Genomic DNA, 18,361 nt, shown 5'->3' on the forward strand with positions numbered 1-18,361 from the left:
ATAGTTATATCAGAAACGCATTATACAACAATTTCTTTTCACATTTCATGGACCAAAGAAAAGCCATTAATTAGTACTCGTCAACATGTACACATTTTTAAATTGTATGGCCACTATATATATTAGAGTCTTCAATTGTATTTAGACATTAGGGCCGAGTAGCCTATCCACCGTTAGATCCATTGGGGCGAGCCCCGGGGCATCCAACCATGAAGCCCAAAGTTTTTCTAATTTGGATGCATTACCCCTATGCTGGTATATTACCTTCTCCATTCTCAGCACACTGTGTTGATCCATTCTCCTAATGTTGGAGGGTCTTGCAACTTCCAGTGTACCATAGACAAACCTTCTTGCCTGAAACAATACTCTGTGGACAGCCTCTTTCGTATACACATCCCAGTCATACTCTCAAAGCACTCGCAGCTGGCACGCCTCAGGAGCCACCCCTAGAGTCACATGGAACACTGTGTTAATTGTCTGTACCACTTCCACCCAATAGGGGTGCAGCTTCGGACATCTCCATAGTAGGTGGATTAGGTCTCCGTAATCTCTCCGACATTTTGTGCAAACAGGATCAATTGTAACCCATCAAGTGTAATCTATGGGGAGTATAATATACCCTCAATATTATGTAGAGTTGGGTTCATCTTTGAGTTACATTTAGAGAGCAGGTAAGCTTCCTCCCATTGCTCACTATTCATTAAACCTATATCCCTTTCCCATCTCGCTATCACTCTCAGGGGATGCTGCTCTAAATAAAATTGTAAAAGCATTGTATAGCTTTGTGATATGAATCCCTTGGATGATTTAGCATCCCGTACAAGCCCAAAAATCGGGGTCCGGAACAAAATCCATTCTGACGATTTAGTTTGTGCTTTGACCGCATGCTGCAGCTGCATGTACAGGAATCGCATGGTAGATGACAGGTTGTACCTGGCCTGTAGGTTCATGAATGACAAGAGCTTAAGGTGTGTAACTCCATATTCCCTCCACCTAGCCCACAATTACAGCTTGGCTGTCTCCAAATAGGTATCATTCAGCCAAATAGGACTGAACTCAGTATAACCCCTCGCTCCCTGAAGATATTTAATTTTATTCCATATTTTTTGGATGAGATTGTATGTTGGGTAGAGTTTATGTGGCTTTGCAAAAGCCTCTTCCTTCGATGCCTAAGGAACAGTACCTCTGAGAATAGTATGCCTCATTACCACTAAAGAGGAGCTAGCCTCTTTACCATATTTTTCTTCTTCTGTGTTCATAGTCCCTATCAAGTGCTGTAGTTGAGCTGCCAAGTAATACAGCCATGGATTTGGTAGAGAAAACCCTCCCTCACCTTTGGGCCTCTGTAAGCGTTCTAGTTTTATTCTGGGAGTACAATTTTTCCAGATCAAAGTACAAAAAAGAGAATTAATTATCCTGAGGGGATCACCATAGGGGTATTATGGAGCAGGTAAAGCAACTGCGGCATGAGCGCCATTTTTATCAGATTCATCCTACCTGCCCCCAAGTTCCATATTTTGATCTGGTCCCTGAACCTCTGAAGGAGAGGGTTAATATTTAGTCTACAAAAATCTCTAAGGTGGGGGGACACCTGGATCCCCTGGTACTTAAATTCGTATGTAATAGGAAAAGGGCACAAAGGCGTTATAGGCTGCATTTCGTCCCCATCCAGCAACAATAAAGCTGACTTCGACCAATTAATAGGGACACCTGAGAATTTTCTGAATTCTATGATCGTGATCATATCGTCCTTAGGGGAGGAATCCGTGTCATCCAGCATAAGCAATGTGTCATCAGCATATAACATCACCTTCTTTATATTTCCATAAAGAAAACTCTCTATATCTGGATGGGACCTCATTTTAATCGCCAAGGGGTCAATCGCCAATGCGAAAAGGAGGAGCAATCAGGGGCAACCCTGCCTCATTCCCCTCCCCAAAGTAAAGTAATGTGACAAGTTAACAAACGCCCTAATAGCAGCCAGTGGTTTAGCATAGAGAAGACGCACCCAGGATATATATGTTGATCCAAACCCAAATTTCTCCATTACCACCCACAAGTATTCCCAATCTACACTATCAAAAATGCCTTTGCGGCGTCTAGTGATAGCAGTGCCCTATGACCGGTATTATCTGCCGGGGTTTGCATATTTAAAAATAGTCTCCTTAAATTGACAGCAATAGATTTATTGGGCATAAAGCCGGCTTGGTCTGAAGTATAAAGGACTTAACTACCCCATTTAATCTAACTGCTAATACCTCGCTAGGATCTTCACGTTGCATTGCAACAGCGAGATCGGCCTGTATGATCCAGGATCCACCGGGTCTTTACCAGGTTTCAGGAGTAGGACCACATTCGCCTTGTACATGGAAGGGGGCAAAGCACCTATATCTAGCAACTCGTTAAAGACTGTAAGCAACCCCGGGAGCACCACTGCAGAGTATTGCTTGTAAACTTCCATAGGGATACCATCCTCCCTGGGCGCCTTACAATTGGGAAAAGAACATACTGCCTCCTGAAGTCCCTCTATAGTGAGTGGTGCATCTAACCTCTGCTTCTGGGTATCTGTGAGTCTGGGGAAGGGTATGCCTAACAGGTATTGTCTCAGTTCCTCAGGCATATAGGGGGTATTTGGAAGGTAAAGGGTTTTGGAGAAATTTGCTAGTTCCCTCATGATCTCCTCCGGTGCTCTAACCAAGGGCTCTGCTCAGGATTTATTCACCCCTTTAGTAGGGGGGCATTGATGGGAGGAAGCCATCCTCGCCAAAAGGCGTCCAGTCTTTTCCCCTTCCTCAAAAAATTCCTGTCTGGAAAATAATCTCTTCTTCTCCACCAATGAGGTCAGCAGGGGCTCATAAGCCAATTGAGCCACCTGTCAAGCCCCCCTAGCCGAGTCCGAAGGATCTGCTATGTACTGTTGTTCCAACTCCCGCACCCTAGATTCCACTTCTGCTTTTAAACCCGTGGAGGCCCTTTTCACCTTGGTTATTTCTGCTATCAGCAATCCCCTCAAGTAAGCTTTAAAAACCTCCCATTGAATTGCACTAGAACCAGATGGATCCTGGAATGAGTGGAACTCACATAGATTAATCTTGATACTTTCATGGGAACAAAATAGCTTTAACCAGAATGCATTTAATTTCCACGGGGCTTTGGATAATGTACTAAATGGGGCCTCCTTAAGGTATAATACTAAGGGAGAGTGATCAGACACACTGCGATGCCTATAAATTGCATCAGATTCATAAGGGAGTAAGGACAGTCTACTCGTTCCAAGATCAATTCTGGACAGGGTACCATGAGTCTTAGAAAAGCATGAAAATTGTCTAGCCTTTGGATTCCTAATTCTCCAGATATCCACCCAGCCCACCTCCCGTGCCCATCCCGCTAGGGGGGTACTGCTAGATGGAGGAGAGGCCCGAGAAGCCGGGTGTCTATCCAGAGCAGGATCCATACAACAGTTGAAATCCCCAACCACTAGCAATGGGACATCCGGCTTCGCGTCCAAATATGTGACGAGAAACCGGAGCACCACCACCGAGAAGGGCGGGGGGATATACACACAGGCTAAAATGCAATGTAAAATACCAATATGACAGTGTACAAAAACATAACGGCCCTCCTTGTCAATTTCACTATCATACTCCTGGAAGTCCACAGCATTATGTACCAGAACACTGACTGCTCTGGAGAAAGAGGTGTGTGTTGAATGATATGCCTTTCCCACCCAACTTGTACTTCAAGCAACTCAGTGTGTCAGGCGTTAGGTGAGTTTCCTGAAAACAAACAATGGCAGGGTGCAGTTTGTTAATGCACATGAATGTCATGGTGCGTTTCAATGGGGAATGAATGCCCCTAATGTTCCACGATATTATTGGAATCTTCGCCATGAGAAATTAAAGGGTTGCAAAGATGATGGGGGTAGCTGGATAGCTCCACTAGTCGAGTCCCCATTCGTTTTTAGTCTGACCATCAATAATCTCCGAATGGTGATATCTACCGAAGAATAAAGGCGTTTATAGGTACAACTGTCTGGCAGTATTAAAGGGCAGCAAGGTGGTGCAATCGCGCCGCTTCCAAGAACGGTGCTGTGATAAGTAGACCATTGCAAGGTGACTTCAGTAACTACAACCATCAACGGAAAAACAACCCCACTTAGTGTGGGAGAAACTGCCAACTGGGTAGTTCAAAAGTCTAGAGTAGTGTTCGTACTCGCATGAGCCAACATGAGATAAGGTTTAATCCACCAACAGTAGGAAACATTCACGTGCAGCTCACATCATGTTCCACAATATATTGTCCCCCAGCCAGAGAACTTTAGACTTTGGATAGGATGAGAGCGCTAAACATTAAAGGCGAGGTATACCTTGTCATCGGGCAGCTGATCAGAAATTCCCTGTTCAGTCTCCCTCCACCTCTTCACCTTGACGTCGAATAAAATGCTCATTCCGGTCCAGCCAAGCCGCCGCATCTCTTGCAGATTCAAAGAATTGTACCTAAACTTGTGCTGTGATGCGGAGCTTCACTGGGTACAGCATAGCATATGGTAATTGCAAAATTCTCAAATGTCTCTTGACATCCATGAATTTAGCTCTGCGTCGCTGGACCTCCGCTGAAAAATCCAGATAGAAGGACACCCTGGTACCGTTAAATTGAACATTACCTCTATCTCAACACTGCTTCACGGTCCCTGTAGTGCAGTATTCTTGCCAGCATAGACCCAGGGGGACCCCCAGGAGAAATGCAGACGAGGTGGTACTCTGTGGGCCCTCTCCACCCCGAAGAATGGCCTCTTTGCCAAATGTCTCCACGAGCCATTTCCTCACAAACGTCGTGGGGTCTTTCCCTTCAGCTCGCTTGGGGAGGCCCACTTTGCGCACATTGATTCTGCGGAGGTGGTTTTCCCTATCCTCAACTCTATCATTTGCCTCTTTCATCAGCTGATAAGCAGACTTAGCGTCCCGAATGAGGGGGGGGGGGCAACTGACCTTCAATGTCGCTAACGTGTCTTTCCACCACTGTGGTTCTCTCCCGAATCCTATGTAAATCCTGCCGTAGTAGATAAACATCCTCCCTTAGACCCATGAATTGATCCTTCAATATACTGACAGATGCAGTGCAATTGTTTACTGCTCTGAGTATGTCTGTCAGTGTAGGCTGTTCCTGCTCTGCCCTCTCATTATCTTGCAAGAATTGGGATTATGAAGCTACAGACAGGGAGTCGAAGCCAGGGGCAGATAGGGATGCCTGATCCTGCTCCCTCATCCCTGGTTCTGGAGGGCCCCCTGAAACATCCATCCACTCTGTCCCTATGGCCCCTGACAACTTTTGGGTGAAGTACAGCATGTCCCTGGGGGGATCCTTACCCTGACTCTGCAGGGACTTTTGCGGTTTCATGCTGGCATCCTTCCCTTTCTCTGTGCCACGTGGTGTCTCCTTCAGCAAGGCCGCGGCGGCGCCATCTTGGCAGTTGGGACCTGGCGCTTCGTTCTGCCCCTGAGTGCAGATGGTCATCTGGCGGATGGATCTGGCTTTGTGAACTGGAATATTGCCGGTTTGCAGGCTGAGGGAGGATCACTTATAGGATCAGAAGCAGGATCTGTGAGAGATGTTTCCTCTCACATGCCAGTCTTGGCCACGCCCCCCCCAAAAAAAAATTAAAGTGCAAAGGCAAAATGTGTGCTTTGGTTCAACAATGTAAACAGCGATCATCCCATGCACGTGAGGTATCACCGTGAACATTAGATCATGCCCTTTGTAAATCTAAAGTGATAACCTGTAAAGGCTTTTAAAGTGTCGCCTATGGATAGTAAAATTTACGTAGTTTGTAGTCATTGCACGGGCATGGGCAATTATATTTATTTAATTTAAAATTCATTTATTTTATTTCTTCCCCCAAAAATTTGCATTTGAAAAGTGGCTGCACAAATACTGTGTGACATAAAGCAATTGCAAAACCCCCCAATTTATTCTCTTGGGCCTTTGCTTTAAAAAAATATATAATGTTTGGGGGTTCTAAGTAACTTTTTTAGCAAAAAATACTAATTGTTACATGTAAACAAAAAGTGCCAGAAAAGGCCCTGATTGGAAGTAGTTAATAAATAAGCATTTAAAAAGTTTGAATGTCAAAATTAAATTTGAAATATTTAACTGGGTTGTGTAACAACAAACTAGTTTTAAAAAATTGCTATCGTAAAAAAAAAAATTTCTTGGCTCCGTGAAGACGTCAAGTGACGAAACTAGTAGGGCGGGACCAAGACGCTGGACACTACCGCGCATGCTCGATTCACGCTCGCAGCTTTGAATGTGACAGCGGGAGGTGAAGAGCACACATACTAGATTCTGGAACCCTTAGTATCAGGCAGACACTTGCTCAATGTGAGTTTTTATGTTTACTTTTAAATAAACAAAGGATCTTTTTTATGGAATCACGCTATGTGCATTTATTTTCCCTCCTCCAATATGGTATATCCCTATCTGCTCCTATGAGAATGTCTGTGTGATGGGGCCAGGGCAGCTGATAGGGGGGGACCACCAGTCCTCTTGTAGGGGGCCCCAACAGCATGGGAATCGGTGCTGTTGGGCAGAGAGGCAATTACAGAAGGAAGCCCTGTGCGGCTCTCTGCAGCAGCTGAAAGCTAGTTTCTCCCCCTCCTGCAAGCTTTAAGCTGCTGCGGCGAGAGACACAGACACAGGGCATCATTCCTGTAATTGCTTCTCTGAGACCGATCCCCCTCCCTGTTCTGCCTGCTTCTGACCCCCCCCCCTCCCTGTGCCACCCCCCTCCCCCTCCCGCTGTGCTGCAGGCTTCCCTGCACTGTAAAAAAATAACAAATTGTAAAAAAAATAATAATAATTAAACATTGTAATAGATAATTTAAAAATTGTAAAATAAAATAACTGTAAACATTTTTTAAAACAAGCGTACATTTTTTTAAATGTAAAAAATAATAAAAAAGGGCTAATTCACGCAGGTTCTCTGGTATGTTTGCATCCGCAAATAATGATTTTAGTGTATTTTTTGTGAAAATATTGTCTTGATATATTTGGGGGGCCCGGCCAGGGAGGCTGTATGGAGCCCCGTGATTTCTAACAGCAGCCATGGACGGGGACAATACATATTGGACTGTGGATATGCTTGCTGAATATATATCTCAAAAGGCGCATTAGATGGTTTATGATTTTACCAGCCACTCCATATGGTGAGTCAGTTTGGGGTGATCGGTGAAAGGAGCACACCGGGTGTGGTTTTGGCACACCCAATCTCACAGAAGATTAGGGTTGAGCGGACACCTAGATGTCCGTGTTCGACGGGTTCGGCCGAACTTTAAAAAAAAGTCCGGGTCCGTGTCCCGGACTTTTACCGAACTTTTCCCGGACACCGAACCCCATTGAAGTCAATGGGGACCCGAACTTTAAGGCACTAAAATGGCTCTAAAACACCAAAGGAAAGGGCTAGAGTGCTGCAAATGGCAGCAAAACGTAATTAAGAGCATGGCAAGTGCTCTGCAAACAAATGTGGATAGGGAAATAACTTAAAACAACAAAAAAAAACAGAAAAATAAAACAATGTTCTTCTTCATCTCTGAAGGACGAGGCCCATATGGAGTAGGAGGGAGGTTGAGGTGGTGGTGGATGTGGCGGTGACATAGGCGTGCGCACAGGGTGTGCTGGGTGTGCCTGGGCACACCCTAATCACCTAGGGCACATAGCATTGCCAGTGAGGAGATGGGAAAGATCTCCCTGGGACCTGCTCTGCTCTATTTCTCCTTGCCTACAGGTACATGGCCCCGATACATTACTCTCCCTGCTGGCAAACACATGCATGTGTATTTCAACTTTGGGGTGCACACCTTAATGCAATAGGCTGCGCACACCTATGGGCGGTGTAGGTGGAAGCGGCGGTGGAGGAGGACCAGGGCCGGATTAACAGCATCATGGGCTTGGTGCTGAGGATTTTGAAGGGCCTTAGGGCCGTGCCTTGCCATGCACCCAGAGGAGGAAGGGTGCAGCCATGCATGCCTAATTCAACATGGGATGCTGTCTCTGAAGCCCATAAACACATCCATGCATCGCCAACTGTCCCTCCTTGTCCGGCCTTCACGCTGTGTGGGGAGGTTCTGAGGGTGCTGCCTGGGGAAGCGAGCATAGAAGCCAGACTTCTGTGTTTACAAGTGACAGAAGAGCGGTAACAGTGAATATGGCCAACCCGGGGCCTATATAAAAGGTAGGGGCCTGGAGCTGCAGCTCCAATAGCCCCTACATTAATCTGGCCCTGAGGAGGAGGACGAGGTAGCCAACACTGCTTCTTTTCACAAATTTTAAATGAGGGTACACCCCAAAAGAGTGAGAAAGAGCAAAAATGGAACAATGGGTGGGTAAGGTCGGTATCCATTGCTATTCTGCATAAGGTACGGAAAAGTCCCGTGGGATCCATGCCTGGTTCATTTTAATGAACGTGAGCTTGTCCACATTGTCTCTGGACAGGCGGCTGCGCTTGTCTGTTATAACGCCCCCAGCCGTGCTAAATACCCGTTCAGATAATACACTGGCTGCAGGGCACGCCAGCACCTCCAAGGCGTAAAGGGCAAGCTCAGGCCATGTGCCCAATTTGGAGACCCAGAAGTTGAAGGGGGCAGACCCGTCATTCACTACATGTAGGCGTGTGCACACATACTGCTCCACCATGTTGGTAAAATGCTGCCTCCTGCTAAGACGTTCCATCTGAGCTGCTGGTGCTGCTGTTTGTTGTGGCGTGCTGACAAAGCTTTTCCACATTTCGGCCATGCTAACCCTGCCTTCTGAGGTGCTGGCGGTGCCCTGGTTGCGTTGGCGACCTCCTCCTCCTCCTCCTCTGCCTTGTGCTTCCACTGTGGCCCCGCTGTCAGATGGGAATGCCAGCAGCATGGCGTCTACCAGCGTGCGCTTGTACTCGCGCATCTTGCGATCGCGCTCCAGTGAGTGAATTAAGGACGGTACGTTGTCCTTGTAACGGGGATCCAGCAGCGTGGCCACCCAGTAATCAGCACAAGTTAGAATGTGGGCAACTCGGCGGTCGTTGTGGAGACACTGCAGCATGTAATCGCTCATGTGTGCCAGGCTGCCCAGAGGCAACGAAAGGCTGTCCTCTGTGGGAGGTGTATGGTCCGTGTCCTCTGTATCCCCCCAGCCACGCACCAGTGATGGCCATGAGCTGGCCTGGGTGCCACCCTGCTGTGAACATGGTTCCATCTCCTCCTCCAGCTCCTCCTCCTCCTCATCCTCCTCATCCTCCAGAACTGTGCCCCTGCTGGACAATTGCGTCCCTGGCGTTTGCGTGTGCAGGAACCCACCCTCGGAGCCCCTTGCGAATGACTGCCCTGAAAGCCTTGGAAATGTTACCTCTTCATCCTCCTCCTCCTCCTCATCCTGTGCCACATCCTCTTCCATCATCGCCCGAATTGTTTTTTCAAGGAGGCATAGAAGTGGGATAGTTAAGCTGAGAACGGCGTCATTGCCACTGGCCATGTTGGTGGAGTACTCAAAACAGCGCAACAAGGCACACAGGTCTCGCATGGAGGCCCAGTTATTGGTGGTGAAGTGGTGCTGTTCCGCAGAGCGACTCACGCGTGCGTGCTGCAGCTGAAACTCCACTATGGCCTGCTGCTGCTCGCACAGTCTTTCCAGCATGTGCAAGGTGGAGTTCCACCTTGTGGGCACGTCACATATGAGGCGGTGAGCGGGAAGGCCGAAGTTACGCTGCAGCGCTGCCAGGCGAGCAGCAGCAGGGTGAGAACGCCGAAAGTGCGCACAAACGGCCCGCACTTTCTGCAGCAGCTCTGACATATCGGGGTAGTTTTTAAGGAACCTCTGCACCACCAAATTCAGCACATGCGCCAGGCAAGGGATGTGCGTCAAACCGGCTAGGCCCAGAGCTGCTATGAGATTTCGCCCGTTATCGCACACCACCAGGCCGGGCTTGAGGCTCGCTGGCAGCAACCACTCATTGTCTGCTGTTCCATGCTCCTCCACAACTCCTGCGCGGTGTGTGGTTTGTCCCCCAAACAGGCAAGTTGTAAAACTGCCTGCTGTCGTTTACCCCTGGCCGTGCTGAAGTTGGTGGTGAAGGTGTTACGCTGTCCGGATGAGGAGGCGGTAGAGGATGAGGAAGCGGAGTAGGAGGAGTTAGGAACAGGAGGCAAACTGAAGCGCCCTGCAATCCTCGGTGGTGGAAGGACATGCGCCAAATTGCTATCCGCCTCAGGCCCATCCGCCACTGCATTTACCCAGTGTGCCGTTAGGGAGATATAACGCCCCTGACCGTGCTTACTGGTCCACGTATCCGTAGTTAGGTGGACCTTGGCACAGATGGCGTTGCGCAGTGCACACCTGATTTTTTCCCCCACTTGGTTGTGCAGGGAAGGGATGGCTTGCCTGGAAAAGTAGTGGCGGCTGGGCACGACGTACTGTGGGACAGCCACCGACATAAGGTTTTTAAAACTGTGCGTCTCCACCAGACGGAATGACAGCATTTCAAAGGCCAATAATTTTGAAATGCTGGCATTCAGGGCCAGGGATCGCGGGTGGGTAGGGGGGTACTTCCTCTTCCTCTCAAGTGTTTGGGAGATGGAAAGCTGAACGCTTCCACGGGACATTGTGGAGATGGTTGTTGGTGACCCAGGTGGTGGTGTTGCTGACAGATCGTCTGTTTGCGGGGTGGCAGGTGCCGGTATCACTACAGATGTGGCTGGAGCGGCCGAGACTGCAGCAGAAGAGGAAGCAGGATGAGCCAGAGACGTTTCTTGGTTTTGAAGGTGTGTACTCCACTGCAGCTCGTGCTTTGCACTTAGATGCCTGATCATGCAGGTTGTGCTCAGGTTGAGAAGGTTCATGCCTCGCTTCAAGCTCTGATTGCACAGGGTGCAAACCACTCGTGTCCTGTCATCAGCACATTTTCTAAAGAACTTCCACGCTAGAGAACTCCTTTGAGCTGACTTTGGTGCGCTCGTTCCCTTGCTGCGTTGGGCAGTAGCGGGCGTAGTGTCTAGGGCACGGCCGCTCCGCTTCTGCACCCTGCTCCCTCTTCTGCTGTGCTGGTGGCTCTGTGCGACCACCGCCTCTTCCTCCAAACTACTCAGTTCACCTGCATGACGTTCATTCCATGTGGGGTCGAGGACCTCATCGTCCTCCACATCATCTTCCACCCAGTCTTCACCCCTGCCCTCCTTGTCGGTCTCCACAATGCTGAACGCCGCAGCAGTTGGCACCTGCGTTTCGTCATCATCGGAGACGTGCTGCGATGATCCTTGCATGTACTCATCTTGAGAAATAAGTGGTTGGGCATCGCTGCACTCAATCTCTTCCACTTCTGGGGCAGGGCTAGGTGGATGGCCCTGGGAAACCCTGCTGACAGAGTCCTCAAAAAGAATAAGAGACTGCTGTATGGCTTGGGGCTCAGACTGCTGGCCTGATTTGCAAGGGGGTGAGGTGAAAGACGGTTGGACATTGGCTGCAGGTGCCAACTCTGACCTTTCTGCAGTAGACTGGGTGGGAGACAATGTGAAGGAACTGGAGGCACTGTCAGCAGCAAACCAATCTACTATCGCCTCAACTTGTTCTGGCCTCATCACTTCTAGGGGCGTTTGATGCCCTACCAAATACTGATGCAGGTTCTGTCGCCTACTCACACTTGAGGAAGGTGTTTCACTTGTGCGTGTAGCTGGCACAGATCGACCATGTCCTCTCCTTGCAACAGGAGCTCTACCAGCAGCACCACGACCCAGGCCACGGCCCTTATTTGACGGTCTCCTCATATTTCTGTAATTTAAGATCTTGCCCTAGAAAGGTTTTTATTGAATAGCGGAATAGAAAATATGATCCAAAAAAAGTGTATGTATATCAGACGTACACAACCACACTAGGCCCCAATTACTATTGTTTGTACCCCTAAAAGGCTAGATGAGGAGTAGGGGGAGTATGGAACAGGCAGCACCCTCAAACCTTCAGAAGTATGAGATGAACCCCAACAACTTGGAAAGGTGGATCTCTCTCACACGTACCGACACAGACTATCCCGCAATTCAATTGATCCTCAAAGGTTTTTATTGAATAGCGGAATAGGAAATATGATCAAAAAAAGTGTATGTATCTCGCACGTACACAACCACACTAGGCCCCAATTACTATTGTTTGTACCCCTAAAAGGCTAGATGAGGAGTAGGGGGGGTATGGAACAGGCAGCACCCTCAAACCTTCAGAAGTATGAGATGAACCCCAACAACTTGGAAAGGTGGATCTCTCTCACACGTACCGACACAGACTATCCCGCAATTCAATTGATCCTCAAAGGTTTTTATTGAATAGCGGAATAGGAAATATGATCAAAAAAAGTGTATGTATCTCGCACGTACACAACCACACTAGGCCCCAATTACTATTGTTTGTACCCCTAAAAGGCTAGATGAGGAGTAGGGGGGGTATGGAACAGGCAGCACCCTCAAACCTTCAGAAGTATGAGATGAACCCCAACAACTTGGAAAGGTGGATCTCTCTCACACGTACCGACACAGACTATCCCGCAATTCAATTGATCCTCAAAGGTTTTTATTGAATAGCGGAATAGGAAATATGATCAAAAAAAGTGTATGTATCTCGCACGTACACAACCACACTAGGCCCCAATTACTATTGTTTGTACCCCTAAAAGGCTAGATGAGGAGTAGGGGGGGTATGGAACAGGCAGCACCCTCAAACCTTCAGAAGTATGAGATGAACCCCAACAACTTGGAAAGGTGGATCTCTCTCACACGTACCGACACAGACTATCCCGCAATTCAATTGATCCTCAAAGGTTTTTATTGAATAGCGGAATAGGAAATATGATCAAAAAAAGTGTATGTATCTCGCACGTACACAACCACACTAGGCCCCAATTACTATTGTTTGTACCCCTAAAAGGCTAGATGAGGAGTAGGGGGGGTATGGAACAGGCAGCACCCTCAAACCTTCAGAAGTATGAGATGAACCCCAACAACTTGGAAAGGTGGATCTCTCTCACACGTACCGACACAGACTATCCCGCAATTCAATTGATCCTCAAAGGTTTTTATTGAATAGCGGAATAGGAAATATGATCAAAAAAAGTGTATGTATCTCGCACGTACACAACCACACTAGGCCCCAATTACTATTGTTTGTACCCCTAAAAGGCTAGATGAGGAGTAGGGGGGGTATGGAACAGGCAGCACCCTCAAACCTTCAGAAGTATGAGATGAACCCCAACAACTTGGAAAGGTGGATCTCTCTCACACGTACCGACACAGACTATCCCGCAATTCAATTGATCCTCAAAGGTTTTTATTGAATAGCGGAATAGGAAATATGATCAAAAAAAGTGTATGTATCTCGCACGTACACAACCACACTAGGCCCCAATTACTATTGTTTGTACCCCTAAAAGGCTAGATGAGGAGTAGGGGGGGTATGGAACAGGCAGCACCCTCAAACCTTCAGAAGTATGAGATGAACCCCAACAACTTGGAAAGGTGGATCTCTCTCACACGTACCGACACAGACTATCCCGCAATTCAATTGATCCTCAAAGGTTTTTATTGAATAGCGGAATAGGAAATATGATCAAAAAAAGTGTATGTATCTCGCACGTACACAACCACACTAGGCCCCAATTACTATTGTTTGTACCCCTAAAAGGCTAGATGAGGAGTAGGGGGGGTATGGAACAGGCAGCACCCTCAAACCTTCAGAAGTATGAGATGAACCCCAACAACTTGGAAAGGTGGATCTCTCTCACACGTACCGACACAGACTATCCCGCAATTCAATTGATCCTCAAAGGTTTTTATTGAATAGCGGAATAGGAAATATGATCAAAAAAAGTGTATGTATCTCGCACGTACACAACCACACTAGGCCCCAATTACTATTGTTTGTACCCCTAAAAGGCTAGATGAGGAGTAGGGGGGGTATGGAACAGGCAGCACCCTCAAACCTTCAGAAGTATGAGATGAACCCCAACAACTTGGAAAGGTGGATCTCTCTCACACGTACCGACACAGACTATCCCGCAATTCAATTGATCCTCAAAGGTTTTTATTGAATAGCGGAATAGGAAATATGATCAAAAAAAGTGTATGTATCTCGCACGTACACAACCACACTAGGCCCCAATTACTATTGTTTGTACCCCTAAAAGGCTAGATGAGGAGTAGGGGGGGTATGGAACAGGCAGCACCCTCAAACCTTCAGAAGTATGAGATGAACCCCAACAACTTGGAAAGGTGGATCTCTCTCACACGTACCGACACAGACTATCCCGCAATTCAATTGATCCTCAAAGGTTTTTATTGAATAGCGGAATAGGAAATATGATCAAAAAAAGTGTATGTATCTCGCACGTACACAACCACACTAGGCCCCAATTACTATTGTTTGTACCCCTAAAAGGCTAGATGAGGAGTAGGGGGGGTATGGAACAGGCAGCACCCTCAAACCTTCAGAAGTATGAGATGAACCCCAACAACTTGGAAAGGTGGATCTCTCTCACACGTACCGACACAGACTATCCCGCAATTCAATTGATCCTCAAAGGTTTTTATTGAATAGCGGAATAGGAAATATGATCAAAAAAAGTGTATGTATCTCGCACGTACACAACCACACTAGGCCCCAATTACTATTGTTTGTACCCCTAAAAGGCTAGATGAGGAGTAGGGGGGGTATGGAACAGGCAGCACCCTCAAACCTTCAGAAGTATGAGATGAACCCCAACAACTTGGAAAGGTGGATCTCTCTCACACGTACCGACACAGACTATCCCGCAATTCAATTGATCCTCAAAGGTTTTTATTGAATAGCGGAATAGGAAATATGATCAAAAAAAGTGTATGTATCTCGCACGTACACAACCACACTAGGCCCCAATTACTATTGTTTGTACCCCTAAAAGGCTAGATGAGGAGTAGGGGGGGTATGGAACAGGCAGCACCCTCAAACCTTCAGAAGTATGAGATGAACCCCAACAACTTGGAAAGGTGGATCTCTCTCACACGTACCGACACAGACTATCCCGCAATTCAATTGATCCTCAAAGGTTTTTATTGAATAGCGGAATAGGAAATATGATCAAAAAAAGTGTATGTATCTCGCACGTACACAACCACACTAGGCCCCAATTACTATTGTTTGTACCCCTAAAAGGCTAGATGAGGAGTAGGGGGGGTATGGAACAGGCAGCACCCTCAAACCTTCAGAAGTATGAGATGAACCCCAACAACTTGGAAAGGTGGATCTCTCTCACACGTACCGACACAGACTATCCCGCAATTCAATTGATCCTCAAAGGTTTTTATTGAATAGCGGAATAGGAAATATGATCAAAAAAAGTGTATGTATCTCGCACGTACACAACCACACTAGGCCCCAATTACTATTGTTTGTACCCCTAAAAGGCTAGATGAGGAGTAGGGGGGGTATGGAACAGGCAGCACCCTCAAACCTTCAGAAGTATGAGATGAACCCCAACAACTTGGAAAGGTGGATCTCTCTCACACGTACCAACACAGACTATCCCCCAATTTAACTGATCCCCAAAGGTTTTTGATTAAATAGCGGAATAGAAAATATGATCCCAAAAAAGTGTATGTATATCACACGTACACAACCACACTAGGCCCCAATTACTATTGTTTGTACCCCTAAAAGGCTAGGAGTAGGGGGAGTATGGAACAGGCAGCACCCTCAAACCTTCAGAAGTATGAGATGAACCCCAACAACTTGGAAAGGTGGATCTCTCTCACACGTACCAACACAGACTATCCCCCAATTTAACTGATCCCCAAAGGTTTTTGATTAAATAGCGGAATAGAAAATATGATCCCAAAAAAGTGTATGTATATCACACGTACACAACCACACTAGGCCCCAATTACTATTGTTTGTACCCCTAAAAGGCTAGGAGTAGGGGGAGTATGGAACAGGCAGCACCCTCAAACCTTCAGAAGTATGAGATGAACCTCAACAACTTGGAAAGGTGGATCTCTCTCACACGTACCAACACAGACTATCCCCCAATTTAACTGATCCCCAAAGGTTTTTGATTAAATAGCGGAATAGAAAATATGATCCCAAAAAAGTGTATGTATATCACACGTACACAACCACACTAGGCCCCAATTACTATTGTTTGTACCCCTAAAAGGCTAGGAGTAGGGGGAGTATGGAACAGGCAGCACCCTCAAACCTTCAGAAGTATGAGATGAACCCCAACAACTTGGAAAGGTGGATCTCTCTCACACGTACCAACACAGACTATCCCCCAATTTAACTGATCCCCAAAGGTTTTTGATTAAATAGCGGAATAGAAAATATGATCCCAAAAAAGTGTATGTATATCACACGTACACAACCACACTAGGCCCCAATTACTATTGTTTGTACCCCTAAAAGGCTAGGAGTAGGGGGAGTATGGAACAGGCAGCACCCTCAAACCTTCAGAAGTATGAGATGAACCCCAACAACTTGGAAAGGTGGATCTCTCTCACACGTACCAACACAGACTATCCCCCAATTTAACTGATCCCCAAAGGTTTTTGATTAAATAGCGGAATAGAAAATATGATCCCAAAAAAGTGTATGTATATCACACGTACACAACCACACTAGGCCCCAATTACTATTGTTTGTACCCCTAAAAGGCTAGGAGTAGGGGGAGTATGGAACAGGCAGCACCCTCAAACCTTCAGAAGTATGAGATGAACCCCAACAACTTGGAAAGGTGGATCTCTCTCACACGTACCAACACAGACTATCCCCCAATTTAACTGATCCCCAAAGGTTTTTGATTAAATAGCGGAATAGAAAATATGATCCCAAAAAAGTGTGTGTATATCACACGTACACAACCACACTAGGCCCCAATTACTATTGTTTGTACCCCTAAAAGGCTAGGAGTAGGGGGAGTATGGAACAGGCAGCACCCTCAAACCTTCAGAAGTATGAGATGAACCCCAACAACTTGGAAAGGTGGATCTCTCTCACACGTACCAACACAGACTATCCCCCAATTTAACTGATCCCCAAAGGTTTTTGATTAAATAGCGGAATAGAAAATATGATCCCAAAAAAGTGTATGTATATCACACGTACACAACCACACTAGGCCCCAATTACTATTGTTTGTACCCCTAAAAGGCTAGGAGTAGGGGGAGTATGGAACAGGCAGCACCCTCAAACCTTCAGAAGTATGAGATGAACCTCAACAACTTGGAAAGGTGGATCTCTCTCACACGTACCAACACAGACTATCCCCCAATTTAACTGATCCCCAAAGGTTTTTGATTAAATAGCGGAATAGAAAATATGATCCCAAAAAAGTGTATGTATATCACACGTACACAACCACACTAGGCCCCAATTACTATTGTTTGTACCCCTAAAAGGCTAGGAGTAGGGGGAGTATGGAACAGGCAGCACCCTCAAACCTTCAGAAGTATGAGATGAACCCCAACAACTTGGAAAGGTGGATCTCTCTCACACGTACCAACACAGACTATCCCCCAATTTAACTGATCCCCAAAGGTTTTTGATTAAATAGCGGAATAGAAAATATGATCCCAAAAAAGTGTATGTATATCACACGTACACAACCACACTAGGCCCCAATTACTATTGTTTGTACCCCTAAAAGGCTAGGAGTAGGGGGAGTATGGAACAGGCAGCACCCTCAAACCTTCAGAAGTATGAGATGAACCCCAACAACTTGGAAAGGTGGATCTCTCTCACACGTACCAACACAGACTATCCCCCAATTTAACTGATCCCCAAAGGTTTTTGATTAAATAGCGGAATAGAAAATATGATCCCAAAAAAGTGTATGTATATCACACGTACACAACCACACTAGGCCCCAATTACTATTGTTTGTACCCCTAAAAGGCTAGGAGTAGGGGGAGTATGGAACAGGCAGCACCCTCAAACCTTCAGAAGTATGAGATGAACCTCAACAACTTGGAAAGGTGGATCTCTCTCACACGTACCAACACAGACTATCCCCCAATTTAACTGATCCCCAAAGGTTTTTGATTAAATAGCGGAATAGAAAATATGATCCCAAAAAAGTGTATGTATATCACACGTACACAACCACACTAGGCCCCAATTACTATTGTTTGTACCCCTAAAAGGCTAGGAGTAGGGGGAGTATGGAACAGGCAGCACCCTCAAACCTTCAGAAGTATGAGATGAACCCCAACAACTTGGAAAGGTGGATCTCTCTCACACGTACCAACACAGACTATCCCCCAATTTAACTGATCCCCAAAGGTTTTTGATTAAATAGCGGAATAGAAAATATGATCCCAAAAAA

General features: G+C 46.7%; 1 protein-coding gene and 1 pseudogene across 2 annotated transcripts in view; both read right to left on the minus strand.

Annotated features, from left to right (window-relative positions):
* Positions 1 to 18,361, minus strand: part of SLC2A2 (solute carrier family 2 member 2) — a 126,001-nt gene that overhangs the window by 50,319 nt on the left and 57,321 nt on the right. The window lies entirely within an intron of this gene.
* On the minus strand, positions 409 to 4,447 carry LOC309550144 (annotated as a pseudogene). Its single transcript has 2 exons — positions 4,367 to 4,447; positions 409 to 1,169 (listed from the first exon to the last, which is right to left on the minus strand). The product of its transcript is annotated as an uncharacterized misc_RNA (transcript).

The sequence above is a fragment of the Pelophylax lessonae genome, assembly GCF_965119305.1.
Source record: "Pelophylax lessonae genome assembly, chromosome: 3".
Classification (NCBI taxonomy): domain Eukaryota; kingdom Metazoa; phylum Chordata; class Amphibia; order Anura; family Ranidae; genus Pelophylax; species Pelophylax lessonae.